We start from the raw sequence: 26,866 nt of genomic DNA, 5'->3' as shown, positions 1-26,866 counted from the left end.
ACTTTTCCATTAGTTTGCCTCAGTGCTCAAAAATCCTGTCTTGTTTCAGTGAAGTGCAATGTTTCCAACTTATCGCAATAATGCTGACCTCATCGCAAGGAAAAAAAAAAAAATCTGGCTTGCCGTTTTTGATAAACAATCCGTGCAAATTTTTTTTGACACTTCATAGACATTAAATGCAAGTACTCACATCCAAAAGCATTTTTAAAGAATGCAGACTGAAATATATTATACCCTTAGATTATGTGTTTTTATCATTGTAACAATATTATTTTTACAGCATTTTTACACGTTGTAAAATGCTTCCAAAGGCATTATTTAATTTATTTTCACAATGCCTTACAATTGGGTCTACTTTGAGATATTTGAGGCTCGGATTAATCATTTTTCAAAGATTACAGCAAAAGGGAACTCTGCCGAGTTACAGTAGAAGTAAGGGTTCTCTAGGTTCATCATTCTGGTACCCACATTCTCCAGGTCCCATTCCACAGTTCTCTTTATTGCGTGACATATACAAAACGTTGAGTTACCCAGAGTTCCACTACCACAAGAACGTGGCAAAGGTATAATTTAACTGAAGCCCTTTGACTCCAATTACTTTGTTTTATCTATTACCTTAAAATGTCATATTCTGTTATTCACATGTAAATTTATGTTAACGCTATGTTAATCCATTTTGAACAAAGATTAAACTGGAAAGTTTATTTGCTTCTAACACAGAGCCTAGAGACTGACACAATTTTTGAACACCGCAGACACTCAATTTTTGTCAGGTGAATATATTAATGAAGTCAAACTTTTGAGGAAATCGTATTTGTATGTTTTGTAATATTCAGGACAGGATTCATACATTATTGATAACCTATAGTCAATAAATATTTATTGAGGAGAAAAGTAATGATGATTGTTCAGTTCCACATTATCAAACGTTTGAATGTATTAACAGCAGCTATAGTGTAAAATGTTCTCTTAAAGAAAATATATCTTTGTATTTACTGTTGTTTTATGGCCAATTTGTTAACCCTGTATGGTATCATCATGAAAGAATTCAGCAAGAATATTCTCTGAGATGCTCTAGTCAGAGAGGATAATTGACTTTGTTATACCAGAGATACCATGACATTCACATTTATGTCAAAAGGAGCACGGGAAGAGTTAATACATGCGAAACATTTTCTCACTTAATCTTTTCAAAAATGTTTTGCCATATTTTTACAGATGAGAGACTAAGGGAAATGAAAAATTTCTCATCTAATTCATGAAAGTTCTGAAATACCAGCACAGGTCTCATTGACCCTAATACCTAAACTTATTCCATCATATCTAGATGCTTTCCTCATTTCTTCTTGAGCCAAAACAACAAGCTTACTTTTCCTATACATATGCATACACTAGTTTAAATCCCACACTCATTTACTTTGTTGAGACAGAGAATAATCTCACAAAAAAAAAAAAAAACAGAGCATTAAGAAAATAGAGGGCCGGGCGCGGTGGCTCACGCCTGTAATCCTAGCTCTCTGGGAGGCCGAGGTGGGCGGATCGTTTGAGCTCAGGAGTTCGAGACCAGCCTGAGCAAGAGCGAGACCCCACCTCTAAAAATAGAAAGAAATTATATGGACAGCTAAAAATATATATAGAAAAAATTAGCCGGGCATGGTGGTGCATGCCTGTAGTCCCAGCTACTCGGGAGGCTGAGACAGGAGGATCGCTTGAGCCCAGGAGTTTGAGGTTGCTGTGAGCTAGGCTGACGCCACGGCACTCACTCTAGCCTGGGCAACAGAGTGAGACTCTGTCTCAAAAAAAAAAAAAAAAAAAAAAAAAAAAAAAAAAAGAAAAGAAAATAGAGGCTGGTTGTAGTATTTTAAAGTATTTAAAGCAGGAGAAATGATATTTGCTAAATACATGCACACATATGCATATTTTAAATAGCTATGGAATATATGTATATATTTCATGGTTAATGCTTATGTTTTTTTCATTAATATATATTTAGTAATTCTTCAAAAATTATTTTCTTCATAATCTACAGATCTTACAAACTTCAGTTTGAGTGAATCCTACCTGAATAATACATTTAAAAACTTGGTACAAGAACATCTAGGCCAAAAGAACATTTGCTTAGCTGCCTCTGACATAGTCTGTTACATCTTCTCACTAAAATTTCCATATTAAAAGGAACTCTTAAATTATCAATTATAAAAATATTAGACTTTGGGTTGAGTCTAAGTGATTGTTTTTATGCTAAGATTTTCAGAGCACCCCAGTCTTATGCTAAGTGCTTATGTACACCAAGGGCCAAAATAAGACTATAAGATTATTAGTGAAAGTCTCCACAACAAATCACCCAGTTTGCCTCACTGACTGGCTTTATTTTCTCTTTCCTTCTTGAAATGGCTTCAGCATTGGTTAAGGACTATTGTTTGTTATCATGGGAAACAGAATAAAATGGAAGGGGATTGGGAAGGAAGAATCATAAAATTAGTAAAATTCTATAATATCCTAAAAAGTAAAGTTGGATTCTTTCTTGTCATACTTGACCACAAAACTTTAAACCAAGGGATTGCCTTGGTAGTGGGGGCGTTCTCTTTTGGTAATAAATAAATATGAAATAGCATAGAAATCACTTGGAAACACATGAATATACACACACACACAGAGAAAAGGTAAAGCTTTTCTGATATTTCAAAGAAAGAGCATACTGCCGTATTATAACTTACTCTAAAAAAATAAAAGAAAATTGCAAAATATATACTAATACAACATAAAATCACACTGCTTCAGAGAATTAGGAACTGAAAGTCTAATAGGAAAGTTTTATATGATAAAAGGAAAAGAGATGAAAATATAAAAACAGTAGAGATGAAAAAAGACTTGGGTGAGACATTGAACTATTGCAAAGAAACTAAAATAGCAATAGCAGAATTAAACACCGTAATTGAGGTGATAAAGAAAAGCATTAATCGTTCAGGAAAATTGAATTAATAATCTGAAGGAGAATGTTTTAAGAACATCCATTAGAGTCCGAGAAAATGAAGAAGAGATGATCAATGAAAATGAACATGATTGATGTGAATGGAGCAGGGATTGTGAAAGTTTCACTTGCAGAAAACTGGTATCCTTAAAAAAACACTGCAAATAAATAAATGAAAAAAGGCAATAAAATGAATATAAATCATAAAACAGCATGATTTTAATTCAGTAGTAGGGATAAATGCAGGCATAAATATAGGCATAAATATTTGTAAGGAACTATAACACAAGGCAAACTGTTTTCTCTGGTATGTGGGAGATTTTATTTTTTAAAATGTTTTTTTCATGTTGTAACAAGCAGGTAATTATTGTCACAAAATACTAAATAAAATATTAATGGTATTGATAAACCATCAATGGTAATGCATTATGTTACACAAAATGAGTGAAATTAAAAGAGCATCACCCTGTAGAAATTGCTACTTTAATAAAGTTCATTTGTATAGTTGTATTGCATGTTACTAATTTACTATATCTATATTTTTATGTTGTAAACAAACTACATCATAGCAGTACTGCTGGAATAGTTCAACATGACCATTTATTTTTATCCATGTGAATGTACCAAGGACCTGAACAATCCATTTGAAATCTGCTGATATTTCCCAATGAAAACTCTTATATCCTACAGTCACGAAGCAGAAATGAATAAGAGAAGTAAAGATGTGTATGTATGTATGTATGTATCTACAGGCACACACACACAAACACCCACTGATAACCACAGACATTTAAAACGTTCGTTATTCATACTATTACATATGAGGTCACTTGCTTTTATTAGACAATTACCTAACTGAGCTCAAGCTAAGTGATTTTGAGACAGGGTAAGGAAAATGAGAAAGCAATGAAAATACAAAGAAAGAAAGAATGTGTGTCACTATGGTGGATCTTCTATATTCTCACAGCTTTCTTCACCTTGGCATTCATTGTCTGTTTTGTTATTGAGACTATATACACTTCAAATGACTTTTATCATCTCAGGTCCTTAAATAACAAAGATTCTCTAAGGCAACCACATAATTCACCATACACTGATCGGAATTGATTTTAAAACATCCATCAGAAGCTTAAATGGCATTTCTGGGCCATATTATGGACCTTTTTACTTATTGCCTATATGTAAATTTCTTGTTTTGAAAGACTGGTATTTTATATGGCTTTTGCCATCGGAATGATAAGTGCAATTTTGTACAATAAAAAGAATTGCTTCAAGGCAGTTGAAATTTAATTAAATTCACTGAGCTTTGTGATTTAAAAAAATGCTACTCCAAAACTAGAATGCACACAATACATTTTGAAGCCAGTATTAGACTCCTCTCCCTACTTCTTTATAAACCATGACAGATGATTTGAAAAAAATCCTTCATGCAAAATACATTAATTGTGATAGTAGTTTGGACCTCAGAGTTGATATAAGTATTGTGGATTATTCAATAATTATGTACATCAATATTTACAATTAAAACGTTTTAAATAATTTTCAATTTAAGACTACTGTATTACATATTGGTCTTACATTTTATATAAGTGTTAGTGTAATTGATTAGTATTCAATCAATTAAATAAGTAGATATTCAAATATATATTGACAATTTGAGATATATGTGACTTCTCTCTTTAGTTGGTTGTAAACTCCTGAAGGCTTAAGACCATACCTTTTATTTCTTTCTTTATCTTACTTGACGCTTATCATAGTATAATCTACTTGGCATATACTTACTGATTAATTGACCAATTGCTGTCAAGTTTTTCCTAATTATTCATCAATTTCAACAGTTTCTTTCTTCAAAAAGATCAAAGAGTTCTACAGAAAGCTGCATATTTATAGCATTTAGCACTGCGAAGTTGAAAATAATAAATCCAGAGAGGATATAGAAAAAAATTTGGAGGGATGAAGAAGGATAAATAATAAAATTAATTTAATGCATACTTATTGGCCACTTAATTTTATGCATTAAATTGCATCTCCAAGTGATTTGCCATCAAAGATAATTTTATTTACTGGGTATGAAGGGAGAAAAGGTTTTCTCTATTCCATAGGCCTCCTGGATTTTTTATCTCGATTGGTATAGATATATTTCATTTCAGCTTTAAGCTTTGCTTCAGTTTTTAAGACTGACATGCAATGGGTCAGAGACACACTATCATGTTTCTACATGGTACAGATTTATAGTAAGGTATATTGGTAGTGGAAGGACCTACAAGCGCAGACTTAGTGGAGTACACTCAATATCTTGTACTCTCATTAACCTGCAGTTTAGGCCAGGCATAGATGGTCTGTTGAAGTTTCTGTAAAGGGCCTCCACCCCAATAACACTATACAAATATGGGGCAGATGAGGAAGGAAGTGGGCAGAGGGAAGATTGCTTTTTTATTGTCAAACATTACTGTTTAATAATAAAAATTCCCTATTCAGAGGAGTGTCCCTTGGTAACAGTCTGTGCTACTAGTCAGCTAAATCAGCCATGGTAAGAAAACTCTTGCACAAAGATGTGGGTAGAAAATGAATGTCCAGAGTCATACAGGAAGAAATGTAAGAGAGCTTAGAAGTGAATATTAACGCACTAAGATAAACCTTCCAGAGTAATGGGGTACTGCTGCAGCCATGACATGACATTTCTGGAAAATTCTGTTCAGACTGTTTTGACAGCATGTGATATTGATCATATGGTTATTAAATGACACATGATTGAGCACTGAAGGCCGACTACCCACCACTCTGCTCTTGTGTGGAACGGCCTTTATATTTCAGTCAGTGCAATGCAGAAACCACTCTTGATCTTATTTCTTTATAGCTTTATAATAGTACATTTCCCTGTGAGGAAAAGGACTGATAATATGGTCTGAAAGTGTCCCCCAAAGTTCACGTGTTGGAAACTTCATCCCCAATGTAGAGGTGTTGGGAAGTGGGACTTTTAAGAGGTGTTTAAATCATGAGGGCCCCACCCTCATGAATGGATTAATGCCATTACCCTGGGAGTGAATTCCTTATAAAAGGACAAGTTCAGTCTCCTCTTGCACTTTCTTTTGCTCTCTCTTGCCATTCTGCATTCCGCCATGGAATAAATCCGCATAAAGTCTCTCTCAAGATGCTGACCCCTCAATCTTAGACTTGCCAGCCTTCAAAACTATAAGAGATAAATCTCTGTGCTTTCTAGATTATCCTGTCTCAGGTATTCTGTTATAGCAGCACAAAACAGACCAAGACAACTGAAAATATCACTTCCTATGAAAAATGATTGACTTGTTTGTAATGGTGAACACAACCTAGAGATGCTTAGATTACTTTAAATATTGTCTAACCTATTTGTAGAAATATATTTGATATAATTATGTTTTCTAAAATAAGTCTTTTTAGACAATCCCAAAACTCTCTTTAAAGTTATGTTATCTACATCATCATAGGAACTACCTAGTCATCTAATCATTTAAACAATTATTATATTTCTTATTGATTTTATAAATTATATCTGCCATTTCAGTTATCATTTACTTTGCCTATCTACATTGGTTAGGGTCAATTATACCTCTATTCAATATTTATTGGATATTTGGAATAGTAGGCTATTTGTTGCAAAAACATTTTTTCTGCCTCATAAATTCATTATTTGCACTTGTTCTCTCTTTTACTGCCTTTTAGATCTTTACCTCCACTTTTTGAGGACAAAGTTTTATTATTTTATTATTATTCCATATGACATTAAGAATTAAATATTTAGAAGCTGAGAAAGAGTCCTCAAGCAGAAAAACAGATCAGGGAAAGTTTAGTACTAAGTTTCTATTCTGTATTATACTGAGATTTCTGGCTGATCCATTTGTTCTTATATTGGATTGCTCCCATAAAAAAGGGAAAAAATCAGAGGGGTGAACTGTAAAAGCTTCTTACTTGACCTATTATTCTACTTCATTGCAGGCTGTGGAGACAATTTAATCAGAATTGGATAAAAAAGTCTTGGAGTAGACAGCTTAGTAAACATGTGCACAGTTGTTTCATTTGTAGCTCATCTCATTTTCTCCTATGGTCTGCTCACAATTCTTTAAAGAACAAAAGGCAAAAGTGACAAAGTTGAATAAAAGTTTGGGTTTGCATTTCAAAGTAAAATCTCTAGGAACCAGTTTACACACCTTTGTTATGATTAAATCCCTCATCCTAAGGTGTGGGATCAATGAAGTCCTGAGGTCTGTGACTCAATGAAGTGTTCATGGATTTGTTTGTTTGTTCCACAATGCCCCCTGTGTCCTCATTCCACTCCCAAAAGCTCAGTAGAATATCCACTAGGACTGTTTTAAAGCTATTTCAAGTATGTTCATAGCACATGCAACAGTTGTAGATTGTTACATGATTGAAAATGTGATGAAAATAACTAGTAAAGGTATTAGGGTTGCTGGAAATCTAAGGGAAATAAAAGATGAGGACAACCCTCTTCATTCTTGTTTTTCTCAAGTCTAAAATGAAGAAATTGGATAAGCTCTTTTATTATGTTTCTTGCAGTTCCATATTGTGCCATATGAGATGAATTTATATAGGACGTATTGATCAGAATACAGTTGCTATGCTGTTTGGAAATTAGAAAGTTTCAATCTGAAGTTGGAAACTGCAAATGAAAAAATTACAAAAGGGGGTTTTAACATTGATGTCTAAACGGTAGTGACCCCCAGCTCTATAAAAACAAATATTTGAGGGAAAAATCGACATAGTCAAATAACATTCAAATAATATTCACAGAGTATGCCATCAAGTAAAAAAAAAAAAAGTACTTTAGTTATGAAGAATTTTATAATTTATTGTCAAAAAGAGTGGATATTGAAAAATATACTGTATATTTTTGTACGTGTATACAGAATAATTTCGAGTATGTATGTATAATCTTATAAGGTTTTTGATGACTTACATTTGATAAATTTAAATATTTAGATATATAAACTTAATCTCCTTTGAAATATGGTAAATTATATTGAAATTTATGTCCTTATAATTGATTATATCTTTTTTGTCTTTAGAAAAATGTGTTCATGATAAAGCATTCAGAGCATAAAGAATAATAGAAATACATAACAAAATTTACCTTCTGTAGAAAATTATTTACTCACTTGGATATATTTTTACCAGTTTCTAAATTTATGTATTTGAAGTTTTAAATGTTCCTGCACATGCTATAATAGTAAATAGGCTTGATACTGAATTGCATTCTTACTTTTAACTTAACTAAATCATAAGCATTATCCCATTCCATTAAATGCTATTTAAAAATCTACATTTAATCATACATTTTCTATCTTATAGCTCTACCAAAATATATTTAATTATCCAAACATAAGACATATAAGTTGCTAATAGATTTTTGCTATTATAAATATGTTATGATTTTCATCTTTGTATTATAATGTTTATCTAGTTTTTTTGTAGTTCATTGGAATAGAGTTCTAGAAGAGAAATTATTGTTCCAAAGGGTATGAACTTTTTACAGACCTTGTTACATATTGAAAAATTGTTTTCCAGAAAGGTTGTACCAATTTATACTCTCACCAGTAGAGTATATAGATGAATCTTATAGTGCACACATAACTAAATATGACTTTTAAAATATTTGTTGATTTGTTGGAAAATCATAGTAGCTGTTGGCTATTTTAATTTGAAAATTTGTTAGTAATATAAAGATTGAAATATTTTCATGTGTTTTTATGTATTTTGTATTTCTTCTTCTCTGAAATATGTTCATGTCATTTTTATGCTCCTCTATTGGTGTTTAAGCACTTATCATAGCTTGCTTTGAAAGTTTGCAATTAAGGTTATCATTTATTTTAGTTTCTATTTTTAGAAATACTTCATTCTTTGACCTTTAATATTATTTCTGATGAACTTCATCATATATAGCAACCTTTTGGTATTTTACTTTTTCCCTATCCCTCAGTATAACTTTTGTGCTTAGAAAGCTTTTTATGAGTTGAAAATCAGATAAATATTCACTTTCAACTTTTTTATAGATTTATAGGTATCTTATTATAAAAATTTTTTATAGATTATATTGTTATTCAATCATATAAAGCACCAGATTTAAAGTACTTTACATTCATGTTCAGTTATTTATTATGTAACATGAAGCCTTTTTTAAGTTCTGACTAAAAGTTCATTTAAATTTCTATGGAAATTTAAACCTATTGTAATTCAGTGTTTGAGATCTGTCAGAATTCCCTTAAACTGTCAGAGGTTTTGATATGCTATAATAATATTGATACATTTAAAAAGAAATATAACACCATATTCCCAGAATTAGACCCTTTCATATAAAAAAAAGTAAAAAAAAGTCATCACATTAGGATTGTATGTATTCTGTGGTTTTCATTGCAGTACAAATTTGTTGCAGTGCCACGATTTTCATCACATATTTTGTAACATTATTTTATTCATTTGAGACTTGTATGACTTTCTTCTGATACTTAATAAAATGATTATAGAATTATATGGGTGATCATCCTGGAAGTGATCATCCAAATGATACCAATTGTTGGCCATTACTTTATAGTTTATAAAGAACTTGAGCTTTCATTTTCTCTCTATAATTTTATCTTTACAACAACAACCCTGTGAAGTTGGCAGTTTACAACTATTCCATTTTTTTAATCACTACTGATGAGAAAAATAAAGCTCAAAATGGTAACTTTCCTAAAACCATACAGTAAAAGTTGACAGAGCTGGAGTTAAAAATGGTTCTTCTCAGTCCACATCCCATGTTCTCTTATTATAACAGCTTCTTACCTCCCAATTATCAAACTTTCTTGCATCAAGAAAGAGACATTTGAGTGGAATTTTAGTCATCATAGACTGAGGCGAAGTCTATATATTAGAATACTGACTGCTTTGCAGGTAAGCAAATTGGGTAACTTGCATATATATATTCAAATTAATTTGCCCCAAAATATTATCAGAATTTCCTCAGATACAATTTTTTCAAAAAATAAAGTGATGCAGAAAGACATAGGCAAACAGATTAAAGGAGCAATCATCTGAGGAATGTCAGGGCTCAGAGCATGATACCCCAAAGTATGGTGTCTTTGGCATGCTTAGTACTCTGAATGGAGGAAACTGAGGCTTCTGAAGGGAGGTCTTTCTTGCCTTCTCCCACCTCCCTGCTCCCTTTTCCCCTCAAGGCAGGCCATAGAAACTAAAATCCCTCTTCCAAAGATGAACTTCCTTTTCTGAAAGCCAGCCATTAAAACCTAAAAATATTAGTCTAATCTTCTTCCCCTGCCTTTCTGTGTCTGGGCTGGCCATAAAGAAATTTCCTTACCTATCTGTCTAATAGTAGTTCAGAAGACCTTCATTCTGGAAAGGGTCTTGCCCTATACCTGGTAGGAAGAAATGCCACACAGAGAGGCCAAGAGTCTGAACAAAGGCCTTTCTGGGTGTCCCCAGTCTATTACCATTCGGTCATACCGTTTTTGTCCAATCACATTTCTACATGGCTGTTCCTATTTGATTGAATCTAAACATAAAATAGAAAATTTTTCCTATGTTCTTTGGTTATTCATTTCTGAAGGCTCCTGTGTCATATAAAACTCTGATTAAATAAATCTGTTGTGCTTTTCTCCTGTTAATCTCTTTGCCAATTTTTATTTCAGACCTAGCCAGGAACCTTAGGGTGGTGAAAGAAACTTTTCCTCCCAATAGGAGCATACCTATGTAGATGTTCCTAAAACTGGCTATTCAAATTATAACAAATTACTCAGCTTAATGTTAAATTAGATAATTCATATGACATTCTTATCACACAGACTGAATTGTGTGAGTGTTGTGATGTTGTTGTTGATAATGATGATAATAATTCCACAATATGTGAGACATAGAGTTTTGAGTTCTGAACCTAGGCAGATATTTTTCTTGTGTGGTCCTCCTGGGATTATTTATAGTCTACTCAAAGAAGATGTTTTTTAGTGACTTGGGGACAAATTAACTCAGTGTTATTGAACAAAGATTTTCTTTGTGAATAAAATCCAGAAGTGGTTACTACCTGAAAGAGTCGTGTGTCATTCAAAACCAACTAATATGTGGAAGATAAGAGAGCAATAGGAATTGGTTTCTACAAAGTGGTCATAGGATGGTCTGCATAATTTACTGGTGCCTGTTGGGAAACTATCAATTTATTTCATACATATGTATTGAGCCACTCCACAAAAATGAGGTTGGGTCCTTCCCAGGTAATGTTAGTTTTTTATTTTATTTTATTTTATTTATTTTGTAAATATTAACTAATCTGTAAAGTGACACTTCCCTTGTTAACTTTCATGGCTAGATTTAGCATCCTTTGATAATTCTTGACACAAATAATTTCTACTTTGATGGTGGAAAAATGGTGATTTTTCTGTCATCACTATTTCCTTCACATTTATCAGTTGAATTCTACTGGAATTATGAGCCTGCTTTCTTCCCTACTTCCTATGTCAGTTTGTGTGTATCTGTTTACACCTATCTATATCTGTCTACCATCTATCATCTATAACCTTTTATTGTCAGTGTGGACGTATCACAAATTCATATTTTATTCAATGGACTATCTTCCATTATTGTCCTTATTTATGCTTATGCTTCTATTGTTTCTGATTTTCTCCAAATCTTGGGGATTTAGTAACTCATTCCAGTTGGCTCTTTAACCCTTTTGCTATGCTTTCACTATTATTATTGTTTTTTAAGTACTTTCTTACATTCTGCAAAATTTTTCAGGCTCATTTTCTAGCCCTGAAATGAATCCAGACCATTCTCTAAGTTCTAGTTCCTTTCAGTGGGAAATCATTATTGCAAATCAGGATCTAAGTGTGTTTATTGTTTTAGGATATCATTAATTCTAGGCCCATTCAGCACACAGAACTAAGATTTCTTTGCATGTATGTGTATGTATGTATGCATGCTGAATACATACCTATACGTCCAACTTCAACCCACCTCCTGGTTTCTGCCTGCCTTTCCTCCATCTGTATTTCTATGCCTCCTCTTCCACAATGAGAACAGTGGCTCGAAACATCGGCATACTTACTCGTTTACTCAATCTGGCAATACACATAAAATAGATTTAGAATTGCTAGACCCACACCACTATGAAAATACAACCTACAAGAAAGAGTTCAAAATTTGTTTGCAGTTCTGTTTTCTCCTTACTCTGAGAGTATACAGTTAAAAATTTGAGTTCAAAAGTTACATGCATTAATTATCTATTTATTTCTGCAGTTGTTTGGTTTTGCTTTTTCCTCCTTCAGTGTGGTTGTGTTATTCATGTGAAATACAGTGGGTTCATTTATTTCTGTTTATACTCAGGGTTTTTTTTTTAATTTCATATTGATTTACTATATTGAAGATATAGACTATTAACATGTCTATCTCTATAGATATTGCGTATCAGTACAAAATTTATTTGACATTGCATTTACTTATGGTTAGGATATGCTTTTACTTAGATCCCATTACCTGAAATTTTTAAAGCTGGAGTCAGATATTGTGTGTACTGATCTTTGTTTTTCATTGGTCCATGAGAGTGGGATGGTAAACTTGTTTTCTTTGAGGTGTGCCATGTATACTGTTTTGAAAGGTCTTGTGTGAATAAGATCTGGATTTCCTAGAGATCCTACTACACTATTGAGTATTTGTCTGCCCTGGATATGAGACCAGGATCAGGGAGCTTATGTTTATTTCTTGTTTATTTGCCAGAAGAAATCATTTACTCATAACAAACTGTTTTCTGTTAAGAAAATAAAGGAAGATTTGTAATTTTTTCATCAACTTCAAAAGTTATTCTGAGAATTGAATCATATGGCATTTGTAAGCCCTTTGTAAATTATAAATAATCCTAAAATATAAGTTATTATTGAATTTGGAACATTATAGAGACGTAAGTATGTAAGTTCTTTCTCTTTTATTTTTAAAAGACATCATTGGTGCCTTATTTTTGGCACCTCTGCATGGTGGGAGTTAAAGTCCTACTTCAGAGATTAAGGTCTGTAATTTTAGAGTATCTAAGAATAGCAGGATAAAAATTGACCACAGGCTAGCACACATACTGGCGCCTCCAATGAGCCTATGGGCTACTGGTGGGTCATGAATGCAAAGCCTTCCAAAGCTCTGCCATGTTTCCTTTAAAGATTACCTCCACTGGAATCCAAAGAACATCTGATCACAGCAGGAGGAAAACTTTAACTCTCTGCCTTTTACATTTCATCAGCCTGACTCATGACCTTCCCAGCCAAACAGGAAACCAGTGATGGAATCTGTACTTCTGCTTATATGTAATATATCCTGGCTTTCCTAGCATATCATACAAATAAACACCTTTCTCTGAAGTCTTCTAGTTCAGAGCCGTAGAATACTTGCCACCATGCCTTGATCCCCGGACATGAAATCCCTTGAACCGGCTGCCTATATGGCCTGTGCCTCTGAATCAGAGAAGCAGGAGCAGTGCTGAGCGCTTCTCCCGGCTGGGCCCTAAAACTGGCAATAAATTTGATTGAGCAGCAACAGCTACAGAGGAATTAAATACTGTCTTTCTTCTGCCATAAGGACTGATTTTAAAAATCACTTTGGAAACCCCCACAATTCATAGGTCACCCCCACTGTATTATGGAGAATAAATTGTCAAGGCAGAATTATCATCCTGCATAACAGAACATTGGATTTATACACCTTAGACTCATCAGGAAATAGAGGAACTACACGAGTGGCTTATCTGTGTAGTAAATATTTTATTTTATTTTTCTGTTTTCTTTTATTTGTTGACTAGGCCAAATGCAAAATACATTATAAAATAAAAAAACAAAACACAAAGTCACCTCCTTTGAATATTTATCTGCCTCTTTCCTGGCATCAGATTGTTTATTCATTTATATTTGTATTTATTATTCATCAAAGCACTTTGATATTTAAAGCTTCATGTCAAGAAATGGAATGCAAATATTTACTTCTCAAAAAGGAACCCCACAACTTTAAACTATCTTAAAAACCCTGTCATAATTTTAGTCTCACCTAAAATAAGTGATAATTTGATTATACCACTCAGTCTTAGGTTAATATATTTGGGTATATTTTCCAATAACATTTACTTCATTTAAGTAGTATTTTCAAAAGACATTATTAAACAGATATTTCTAAATCAGCTGATTATTTGATTAAAATAAACTTTATATTTTGAAATATTTTTATAAAAGTTTAAGGTATTATGATAACCTGAAAGTGTATAATAATTTTAATCTACATTGTAGAATTATATCATTCTTCTCAAATTAGGTAGGTAGATAGAGGTACCTTTTTCTTCAATTAGTGAACTAAATAAGATTTTAGTTGTTGCTTTCTTACTGAATGTCTATTCAAATAATACTGATACGCAAGGTCAGACCACATTGCTTATGGACAAAGGAGAGCCTAAAATAAGAAAATAAAATAATAGACTAAATACTTATAATGTCTTTGTTTAAAAGCATATATTTTCAGGGTAAATTTAGAAGATGTATAGATTTACTGTGTGATCCTCCTTTATCATAAATCTTTATTACTGGAAATTAATTGTAGATGTAAAATACACTGCATTTAAAAAGATGAAATTAAGAAAAATAAAATTGAGGAAAATAATAATGGTAAGGCTGCACTAATGTATTCCACTGATGATCTAGACAAGGCATATGGTCAGAAAATGATCATAGGATGATTTCTTGACATTTCAACTATGTAGGAAAATTAAGAATATAAACCTCTGCTACAGAGACCTAATTATTAGAAGCTTTTTGCAAAATACTGCAATAAATTGTATCTATAGGATGGTTGTCAAATATACCATGTTTTGCCCAAATCAAATCAAGGTAATATTACTGTTGGTTAAAAGTAATTTTATCCTGTGTTTCAAGATACCTTTTGGCTCAATTTTGATTATGCATTTTAGGTCCATCATTGTGTATTCTGCTATTTCTTTATCCTGAAAAGATAAATTTAACTGCTAAGTGTATTGTGTTTTTCACAACTAGTATAACATATATGAATATACCTTACACTTTAGATTTATTTTTATATTCTAATCTATAAGAAAAATATCAACTGTAAAGACACCTAGTACTTATTTAATATCCATCATTAATTTTATTTCATTAGGATTTATTTTGTTAGGATTATTTGTTAAATAATAGCTATAGCTATTATTTATTCAGAGAAATTAAATTTCACTCAATCTCAGTTACACATATTTGATGACATGTTTAAATGCACTGTACGTATACACATTCATTTTAAAAAAAATGGAACTGGTTTGTTTTTCTTTTTTTAAAAAATGACCCTCAATCTATCCATATCAAATGGACATTAGTTACATTTAGCTGAAAAATGATTTTGAAAAACATATTGAACAATCAAATCAAATAAACAGTAATAATAAAGGACCTTTTGTTACTAATTTCTATTGAGTTACTGCTCTCTGTGCTAAAATGATAAGGTATAGTTTCCACATAGCAGGACCACATGGGTCATTGCAGTTGCTAGTGGATTTTTAAACAATTGAACAACAATCTTTGAAGGTAGGGATTCATCATAGAAATGCTGACACAACCATAACTGATGCATTTTGAATCACATTGCTGGACTATGCATGCTATAGTTAAGTAGAGCTAGACCTGGCCCAGTTGTGTTTTGCAAACTTTGACCAAAGGGAAGTCTTTGACATTTCAGCAAGAAATGGAAGTGTCTTAAATGTTTTTGTTTGTATGGTGTGAAAAGGGAAGTATCCTGGTATTCATTACCAGGTCAGTTTCTTGGGGTTGGCTAATCACTGGTCCTAATACAAATCCATGATCCCAGCTTTTCCAGATATTTGTATGGCAGGCAGCTACACAGCAGCAACTTCTGTAATCCCTTCTCCTGCAGTTAGAGCTACTAGAAAAGCTTAATAATATCCCAGAGGCAAAGATGAAACGGTATTTCCACAGCCACTGTTTGCTGTAGAGAGCTTTTGAAGTCAAGCTTAAGATGTCTTTATTTCCCTACCAGAAAGAAATTTTTTTGCCCTCTTTTACTCTAGTGTTGTCATGATGATGGCTTTCTGCTTGAAAAATATTCCAAGAAGCTGCAGCTCTCCCATAAAGCATTAGGGAATGAGAACAGCTTTTCATCAGGGGCTGCTGGAATCTGTAACTACAGTTTGTCACTGCCGAAACCCACGGCTATGCTGGTAGTGATCTCAATTTAAAACACAGTTTCTTTCTTATCAGGTTTAGGGCAGCCATGACTTTCACTGTCAGCTTATTGGGGACTGCCCTTGATTTTAACTTTAGTGGTTAATTAAATTCTAAATTGGGTGTACTGTAGAGCTCCCAATTCAACCTTTGTTCTATGCCATCTAGAAAACAAAAAGCGGTAGCCCCAAAATGTACTGAAAGTTAAATTAATTATAGTAGTGGGTAACAAGGTGAAATTCACATCCAATTTATTAAAGATAGGGGACGGGACATTATTACATATTTATTTGGAAAGTTATAATTTCAGACAAATCCTGATCATAGGATCAAAGTGAAAAGTTGTAAGGAATTGTAGAGAGGAAAACAGCCTTTTTATTATTTATTTAATTAGGCAGCACAATTGCCAAATGCAATAAGACTCAAGAATGTTGGAGAAAAATATCACAAGTCCTAATTTAAAAAAAAAAAAGAAGCGAAGCAAACCAATCCAAACAAAAAACAACTTTAAGGTAACTAAATCAAGGTGGTTTGAAGCTTCTCCATAAAATTGAACCCTCTAAATATCTTAATACATAAGAAAAATATGATTTGTTTAAAAATAGGTTGTTTTATACTAACATTATTTTACTGTAAAAATTTGATGCCACTATACAAAAAACTAAAATATGAAAATAATACCATACTATTGGCTAGATATGTTTGTGGATTTTTCAAAAATATATTTTACCACCTTAAAATTTATTACATTTATATTTTGAATTTAATGCAAAAATAAATTTTATAAAAATGTCCTATCCCAGATACAGATTTTTTAATTGAAAACAGAAAAATAAATGGACAATTGAAGAACTTGTTTTGTTTTTGAATACATAAATCTCTATCACCAATAGGTACTATAAAATAATGAGGATCATTTCATAAGAAAACAAATGCTATCAGGAGAATCTTTATCCTATATTAAAGGTAAAAATTATCAAGAGTTCAGAAATTAATAATTACTATAATTAAGTAATTAATTATTCTCTGAAGTTTAGGAAGGTTTTTGCTAAACCTGACAATCTCATCAATAAATAAAAGTGATTGAGAACATTTTTGAATTTTAAAATATTTTTTATGCCCTCCTTACTTCCTGAAAGGACTGGAGGAAGCAGAGATGCTTACCATATTACCAATAAATAGGTATATAATTTGTTTCACAGTGGTAGTCCAAATAGTTCAATATCAAAGTTGAGAAACATGACTAATGGGGTCAGTCCTAGGATGAGTGCTATTTAATAATTCCATCAATCATCTCAAAACATGCTCATTTACTTAGTTAATAACATCAAACTGGGAAGGGTTCTTTAGCACCTTGAAGGAGAGAATTAAAATATAATGTGACCTTGAGAATTGACAAGTTTCAGAAGTTATCAGAATCAAATTATAAAATCTTACAGAAAATACATACTAATGTAGGTCTGCAGGCCTAAAATACCTGAATGGCATATTTGGAACAGATAGATTTATGAATTTTACCGGGAAAGAATATCTAAATAACAGTGAAAAAATAAAAAATAAATCACAAATCACACTCTTCCTGAAAGACAATATTGCAAGACAGTTAAAGCATGACCACTGAAATCCTGTGGTCTGGGTTCGAATCCTGCCTCCTCCTCTCGCTAATTTACATGTTCATTGTCAAGCTACTTAATATCTCTGGATTTCAGCTTTGTAATCTGTTAAATGGTGAAAACTGTAGTAACATCTTCATAACATTTTTGTGAGGTTTAAACAAAGAACTTAAAACAGTGCCTGGAATATCCTAAGAGTCATATAACTATAAGCACAAACATTTGTATTAATAATACATCTGTTCTAAAGGTCCCCAAACAAGGAGTGGACAGAAAAATTTGGGACTAACCATTAGGAAAGACATTCTAAGACAGGTGAGTTTAGATCCAGTTACTGAAGTTGGTGAGGGTTCATGACTGGCATATAAAGCAGGATATTTGTTTTAGACAAGCACAGTTATGTTCTTCCAGAACTTTAAAAAATAGTTAAATGTGTGTAGGGTATGTTCTATAACTTCTCTTGGCAATTGGAGCCCAGCTGCAACATAAGAAATTGAAGAAGTTTCATTCAAAATGGACAGTCATAGAAGGCTTTATAACATGACAGTATGACAAAATCTTGTGAATTATTAGCCTAATCTACCAGGTGAAAAATTACCTTGTGATTTTTGCATAATAGGTGCTAAGAAATTGGGTAGTTCTTTATTAAACTGCAAACACAAATCAAAAAATAATCAATTCTGAAAAATGCCATTCATACACATGGAAACAAAATGTAGCAATTATTTTTAGACTAAATAATTAGCAGATGTAACTTCAGGCTCGCCTGGAATTTATGAATGTCATTCTTTCAGTTCCATGATTCTCACTAAACATGAGGAGTGAGGATGTCAGAATCATCTGTGTGATACTACCCAGGAGGATGATGCTTCTTCCACTACTGTGAGAATTATCAACAGGTCAGTCACTGTCATGCTTGGGGAAATATATCAGGTAATTCTGGCCATGAGAAAGTTCGTGATCCTCTATTGCTATGTAAAATTTTACTAGGTAGGTCTTTTTCATAATTGCATATAACTAGGCTTAGATAGTTTAATTTATTCACGCCTCAGCTTCTCCATCTTCACTATGGGAATATTACAAATTTTTACCCTCTAGTAGGAAATATTAATTCAAATATGTTTCAATAGTTTGCAAATATGAGTGCTACATTTGTGCAAAATAATGTTTCACTATGTGCTGAAAATAGCCATACCTAAGTGTACAATAATTTAGAGTACATAAAATAATTCCAGTTAATTAGGTCAAGACAATTTGGTAGTCTTTCTAATATCTTTCCCTGGGCACTAAGGAGCAGTGGTGATGAGTATCTCTGTGGTGCCTCGGGATAGACACTGAGAGAGCTGACTCAAGTGGTTTACCGAAATTGGTCATGCCTTCCAAGCCTGAAGATTTGTGGCCATTCCTCATGCATTCCCCGATGCCAGTAGTCATACAAATGTCCTCTCAGCAAAGCTCTGTGCCCAGCTGCTTCCTTTTAAAGGCATTGTACAAATATGGTCTGAGCCATAATAAATCCATCGTTAAATCTGTCATCAGAACTGCTACAACTGACCATAACACGATCCAGAGATTTTTCAAAGAGCTGGTCCTATTCATGTTTATTTCAGAGCATTATCTTCCATCACTCAAAAGCATCTCTTGTTTTCTTTAATAAACTTCTATTTTTTCAGCTGAATACTTGGGAAGGTATATAAGTTTTCATAAATGTTTCTTCTGTGTGCTTTTATTTATTTTCAGAAATACTAAGAATACAGTGTACTTCAAGATTTAATATATAGCCTGCTGCTAAACTATTTATGTAAAAATAATAGCTAACACATTAAGAAAAATGATATTAAAACTGAGCCCCCTGCAAGCACCTGAGAGAAATATCAAACTGCATTTTTTTCTTAAAGTTAAAATGGAAATACTTGATCAAATTCAAGGAGGCATTTCTTTAACCTTGGTCAAGAATTTTTTTCAATAGGGGTGGGGGAAGGGATTTAGTTATGAGATTAAAGATTTAAATTCTTAATTTTAGTTGGCCACTTAAGTACCTGAAATAACTGAATAGGGTCAGGGTGTCATTTGCTGATTTGATTAGCAACAAATTATTTTTTCTAATCATCCTCACTTCTGTTTAGTACTCACTACCTGATAATTGCAATCTCGGGGGTGGTGAGGAGAGTGATGAATTTAATTTCCAACTACCAAAGGTAAAATTTGTGGCACCCACAATAAAATATATTAAACAAACTCTTCCTTATGGTTGTCGGAATTGAGAAAATAAAACCACCTTTACATCAAAGAACCCCTACTTTGACAATTATATTGTGTACAAATTTCTGTCTTTCCATCTGTCCCTTCCTTTTCAGTGTGTGTGGCTGTTGTATATCTAATTGCATTCATCACTCATTCACAGAATCAACAAATATTTATTGAGGACCTCGCAGGCACCAGGTTCTGGATAAGACACTAAAGGTAACGCTGTACAGCAAAGAGTGATTCCTACTCTTATGCTGACCTCAGGTAAACTAAAAAAGGAAACAGAAAAATGATATGCAATGTGTCCTCATAGTGTTTCATGGCAGTATGAAAAGGAGACACTTCACTTTTGTGTTTGAAGAATTGATGGTTTTCCAATAGTCAAAACTAGCCCTGTGGCTAGGCACAAGCCACAAACACTGGAAAACAAAACAAAACAAAACCAACAATACACAAACACTTTTGGCTGAACTTTATAATACCTGGTTAGGTGATTATAATGGTGGGGCGCACACAAATGTATTGAATTTTTAAATACTTATTTGATGGCTTAGTATACATTTTACTTTGAATTTCATATAGCATTGACATCTAAGCTGTGACACAGAAAACATATGGAGTTCAGGAATTTGGCAGGGAAGGCCAAGGGAGGTTTGATTATCTCTGGCATATGGAATAGATCTTACAAATGCTCAATCTGAGAGAAAAATGGCTTGTTCTAGAAATTAGTAGTAATCTCTTTATTAGAACATGAGTTTCTTTAATGTGGAAATTTTTCCTGAGTCATTTCTGTTTATATCAACACCTAGAACAGTGCTTATCAAATTTTAATATTAAAAAATCGCCTGAGGATCTTGTTAAAATACTCAGAGCTTTTCAGATGGCCAAACATGTGCCTGCAATTCTACATCTCTGACATGTTCCCAGCTGATGTTGGTGCTGCTGATCTGAGGAGCAGGCTTAGAGTGTCAAGGACTCAGTACTTTGCCCAGTTATGTAGAAGAGCTCACAATGTACTGCAGAAGACAGACTTTATACAGAAATAATAATGAATAAAATCAGACTGTTTTAATAAAGGCATAAATTATATACTATGGAAGCATAGATGGAGACAGGGAACTAATTATTTCACATGCATTTTTACAGAAGACTTATAAGACATGGCATTTGAACAGAATCTTAATTTGGGTTTAGACTTTAAATGGACTGGCCAAGAATTTTGCAAAATTAGTGAGACACAAAAGTTCATAGCTTTCTGTGGATTTTTAGTTCTGGGAAGTTTTGGCTGCATGCAAAGAAGTGGCAGCAATTAGAAAAGTGGATTGAAGATTTTTAAGTGCCTCGCTAAAGTATGCAAATTCCTATCATTCCTAAATTCACAAGTTTAAACTCCATGGACAGTAAATGCAGAAAAAGTTAGTACAGGTTGGCAAACTTTTACTTAGTGTAAGTTGACAAGCTTAATATTTATCTTCTGGGCTTTTAATCAATTCTTCCTGACATTTTCTTTACTCAACTGAGATCATTCAAAAAGAAAATCCCAAAATTCCCATTCCCATAATTTGTGTAATGGTTAATTTTATATGTGAACTTGGCAAGACTGAGTACCTAGATATTTCATCACACACCAGTCTAGATATTGCTGTGAGGGTGTTTTTTAATGAAATCAACATTTAAGTAAATAGACTTTGAGTAAAGCAGATTATTCTCCATCATGTGGGTAGACTTTATCCAATCAGTTGAAGCCTTAAGAGAAAACAGACTGACGTCCTCCCCCAAAGATGAAATCCTGCTTCCAGACTGTCTTTAGATTTGAACTGCAACATCAACTTCCCTGGGTCAATTTTGAACTGTGCCTATTGTGGACTTGCCAAGCCTCTATAACTGAGTGAGCCAACTCCTTAAAATCAATCTCTTTTTCTCTCTCTCTCTCTCCCTCTCCCCGCTCGCCCCACACACCAATCTTATTGGTTCTGTTTTATTCTGGAAAGCCCTGCCTAATACATTCCATTTCCTCTAATTCTAGAAATCTATTATATTCATAAGACCATGAGTGTTTAAAAAAAAACACTATATTTCAGGATGGTTTTTGTATGCTTCTTAGTTAATGTTTGCATGCTGTGCAGTCCCTCAGAGATACTCAGGAAAAGAGTGGGCCTATCCTTGACTTTAGATGTCATCACTAATTGATCAAATTATTACTTACAGAAAAAAAAATTTTTTACATGCATACATAAATAAGATACATTGCCTCAGTTCAATTCCTTTCAAAACATATTTGATGGATACAGCTCTATGATAGACTTTGTGCTAGGAGCTGGGGATAAAAAGGTGAATGAGACAGAATCTTCACTATAAAGGAGATGATTTACTCAATATTATGTAGTAAAATGCAAAAGATAGGTAAATCTGGGGTACTCATGAGGCCATTGTCAGCATATTGCAGGGATGGATAAATAAACATTTCATTACAAACAGCATGATGTGGTACATATGCTCTTTGTGGTATAGAATGCCTTTTGGTTATTTTGGGAAAATAAGCCACTAAAAATAGCATTTAAATTAAATATCCTTAAAGATTTGGACATGGGGAGAGAAAGAACTTGAACAACTTGAAAAATAGCACTCTTGCTGAGGCTGTCCTCAGCCTGACTTGCTTTGACAGTGTGGTCATAAGTTGAGGGGTTGGAGTCCTGAAAGAAACAGGGAGGAAAGGAAGCAGAGCTATGCCTACCTTTTCTGTGATCCATCCCCCTGCTGCTCAGACTGACCTGACCACATTTGGGTGGATCCACTCACAAGCCTGTCAGCCAGCCCTGCTGTCAGTAACTTGTGAGGTCCTCCATCCCTTCACCTCAGCTGTGCCCTTAAACTGAGACAGCAGAGATTTGCTGCCACTTACCTATTAGCCTGCTCTTTGCAATTGCCCAAGGTATTTCTTGGGTCACTCAGTTTAGACTGGGAATTTGGCTTGGAAATAGTTGAATGGCTCCAGACAATGATTATACTGCAGTGTGGTGACTTTGGGTTAATGTGTACTCTTAGGTCTTTCTCTAGGGACAGAAGGGAGTAACCACACTTCATATCATCTTAGAAATTCATCCACTGGCCTGGAAAAGTGGAGTTTCTAGGCTTTCTTTTATGGAAAGCTAAAGAGACAAAACTCTTCGGAAATGATTTAACAATCTGCCTGACATGCAATAAGCTTCCAGGAAATGTAAGCATGACAACGTTAATGATGAGTGTTGGGTGATGAAGACAACTGCAGCTAAAAGGGGAAGTCACTGCTGTCTGCTGTTGCTTTTAGTGGACTTTTGTGTTTCATGTCATTTTCCCATTTCTCAGGTAAAGCAAAATAATTGAAGTGGGAGGGGGTCCAATTAAAGTATGCAAATTATCTGGGTGAATTAAATGTTAGGTAGTTGTCAAAAATGATGCAAGGAGTGTATTTGCTGAAAAACGACTTTTTATGGTGCATTTTCTTTATTTACACAAGCCCTATGGCACATAGCCATTCACAAGCAAAGGCACATATTATAAATGGTTTTCCAGACAGGGAAGAAGAAGAAAACACACACACACACACACACACACACACACACACGCAAACACACAGAAAGAGACAGAGAGAAAGAGAGAGAATGAGATATTTCTGTGTTCAAGTCTGTTATATCTTCTTGAGCTGAAAGGAGAGGGTTGGGACTATCAAAGCTCTTTATTTCATCCAAGCAATTTAGTATTGGTAAGACTGGGGAAAAGGGAAAATGAAGGGAGCCTTGACATCCAGAGATATATCTAATTTTCAAATTTAGAACTAACTTCAAAAGGCAGAAGAGTAGTGTCTGTGTGTCACTGAGTATTCATTAGATTGCTGGCAGCAACATTAGTTATTTTAGCAGATGATACAACAACTTCACTACAGTGTGGCGTTTCTTGCATCTGTATGCATGTGCCTTTGACTTTGACTGAAAAAAAAAAGTATCCTACAGTGCGGCTTCTAATAATTTCATTCGGTTGTTACCACTTTAAAATTCTCACTGATTGAGATGTTACATATCATTTTGAGTGGTGTTAACTTAATTATTTCTTATCTGTTGAGGATTTAAACATGCTGGTGTAGCTGGCATTAATTATTAAATAAAGGAGAAAATGATCTGTAGAGCAGAGATGTACTATAGATGAAGCCTTTTTTTTTTTTAAATCTTGCCCTTAACTTCATCTCTCTTTTTTTTTTTTTTTTTAGACTTCAAAAAGGTTCCTGGTACCTGCAAATTAATTTTAGATAAACTAGGGAAATTTTAAGCACAGGAGCTGCAAACTTAATAGTCTGTTTTATTAATGAAGGGTTTGCTTATCAGTGCCTTTAATTTTTTGAAATGCTTCCTTCTCAAGCATGGCAGGAAATATTGAAATGTCAGACCCCCATGGGAGCCACCAAAATATTCATGAGTGCCTTGGAGAGTCTTATCTATGTACAAAGAGAAAAAGTATATGACTAGATATAGATCAGGCAAAACTTAATATTTTTTACATGAAATGCCTTACAAAAGAAGATGTATTATTTTTTGATCTAATTGAAATTTAGTTCTCATAAACTGCAAAATTCCAACCACTCATCAAAATCATTATAAGTGAGAGATACAAGTTAAATACTATTTAAATAATTTTTTTTATTTTAAAAATCAAAACTAAATGCCTAGACAGTGTCAGAAGAACCCCACCTACCATAAAAAGGATCTCAAATCTGTCTTGTTCTCTAATCAAAAACAACCCTGAAATTTCTTCTTAACTTTGGCATCTCTCTTCCCTTTATATTAAATTTGACTGCTGCAATTATCTTAAATCATTCTACCTAAAATATTTCATCAGCTTCTAAAATTCTCTCAGTACAATAAATATATATTTTTCACTTGGGCAATTCTCCTCTTTTTGGCTGATTATAAAACTGCCTTCCTTTTCAGTTTAGGTTTCTTTTTTTCTTCCTCTCCATAGAACATGTGCTTTTTAAAATCCAGATTTCTCTTTCAAGATGATTTCCATCTTGAGACATGATTTATTAGAGGCAAACTGATAATTTTGGTTTCAAATATTACACTACCAGGAGGAAATGCTGAAATATAGATAAGAGGGATAGACTAGGGAAAGTCTGAAAGAGCAAAGAAAAACTAAGTGAAATATTAAAATATTATTCCTATCAAAATTATTTCAGAAGTTTTTTGAGATGGCCAGATTTCAAAGCTATTGAAAGACAGTATATTTATTTATAATGTTCAAGGGATTATAAGAATTAATTTTAAGGAATTAATAACAATTTAAAAATTCCCTTGTAAAGAATAATATTTATTTCATCAATTACATAAGTTCAGATTCTCCCTTTACATATTATTTAGGCAAAAGACACCTTCAAAAAATCAAAGGAAACGATTACACTTGGAGTTACCATTTTTTAGCCTTAAAATATAATCAGTATGACTGTATTTTAATTGTTCCAGTGATACTTAAGTACTTATATAGGTACAGCATTTAGTATGTAGTAATTATATCAAAATAATTATGAATTATATTTGAATGCAAATCAATAAACTCTTCTACACTGAAAAGACCTTAAAGTGTACCTTCATGTAAAATGAAGCTGGTATGCACAGAATATACAGCATAGTATATCAAAAGGCTGATGTGGATAATTTTGACAGGAGATGATCATCCATATAACTCCACAAGTAATTTGCTTATAATGAGCAGAGACGGGAAGAAAATAAATAAATAAATAAATAAATAAGGCCTTTAATCAAATAGCAGCCAATTTTAAGTCTATAGACTTTGTTTCAGCACCAAACCATCAGTTCTGCCCCTTTAAACAATTATAGTGCCTTTAGAACATTATTTAAGAAATTTTTTAAAGATCACTCATAGGGAGAATTTTTTATTCTTTGATCTCATCAAGGTTATTATAGCCTCCTTTATTCTTCAACACATTTATTTTTCAATTGCTATATAATTCAGGTAAGTAAAATAATTCAGCATTTCACTAATTATAAAGAAATGTAGAAACAACTACCCATGGAGCTTTTTCATGTAATGCTGGAAGGATTGTAAATCAGTAACTTTTGAGGAACAATTTGATAATGAGTAACAAAAGGCATAAAATTCACAAACTCATTAACTTGGATTCACTTTATGTAATTGATGCTAAGGAAATAATAAATATTATATGCACATAGGTATATGTATAAAGATTTTCTATTACTGTTCAGTTTATAAAGCAGGAAGCAAAAGGAAAACAAATGCCTCCCTAGAAAACCTCCTTATGAAAATGGACTAAATCGACAATGGTTCACTGAATTCTAGTGCACTGGAATATTTTGCATCAATTAAAATGGTGATAGAGGAATATTTAATAAAATGGGAGATTAAAGGAAATACTATTGACTTGGAAAAGATTTGCTCTGATCTCGTTTTGTTTAAAAAAAATCCCATGCTTTTTAGAAGAATAAAGTCTTAAAATGTAGATTTCAAAATTTTAAAATGTGAAAAGTTTTCAAACATTTTGCCAGTTTGAAGTTTAACATACTGGACAATGAAAATTATTTTTTCAATCCAAGGAATAGTTATAGTGAACCTTTCAAAAAGCTTCACTTTCCCTATCTCTAAAATCTTGAACTACAGGAGAAAATTGAGTTTTGGAAACAATGAGTCCTGTTCAAGAGTCCTCAGATGTTCCCAGGAGAATCTCCTATGTCATGCACTGCTCTATTTCCCTCCTCTCTTCCTTCCTCCCT

Source organism: Eulemur rufifrons, chromosome 15 (assembly GCF_041146395.1).
Source record: "Eulemur rufifrons isolate Redbay chromosome 15, OSU_ERuf_1, whole genome shotgun sequence".
NCBI classification, from domain to species: Eukaryota; Metazoa; Chordata; class Mammalia; order Primates; family Lemuridae; genus Eulemur; species Eulemur rufifrons.
Note: the sequence above shows the minus strand (reverse complement) of the source record.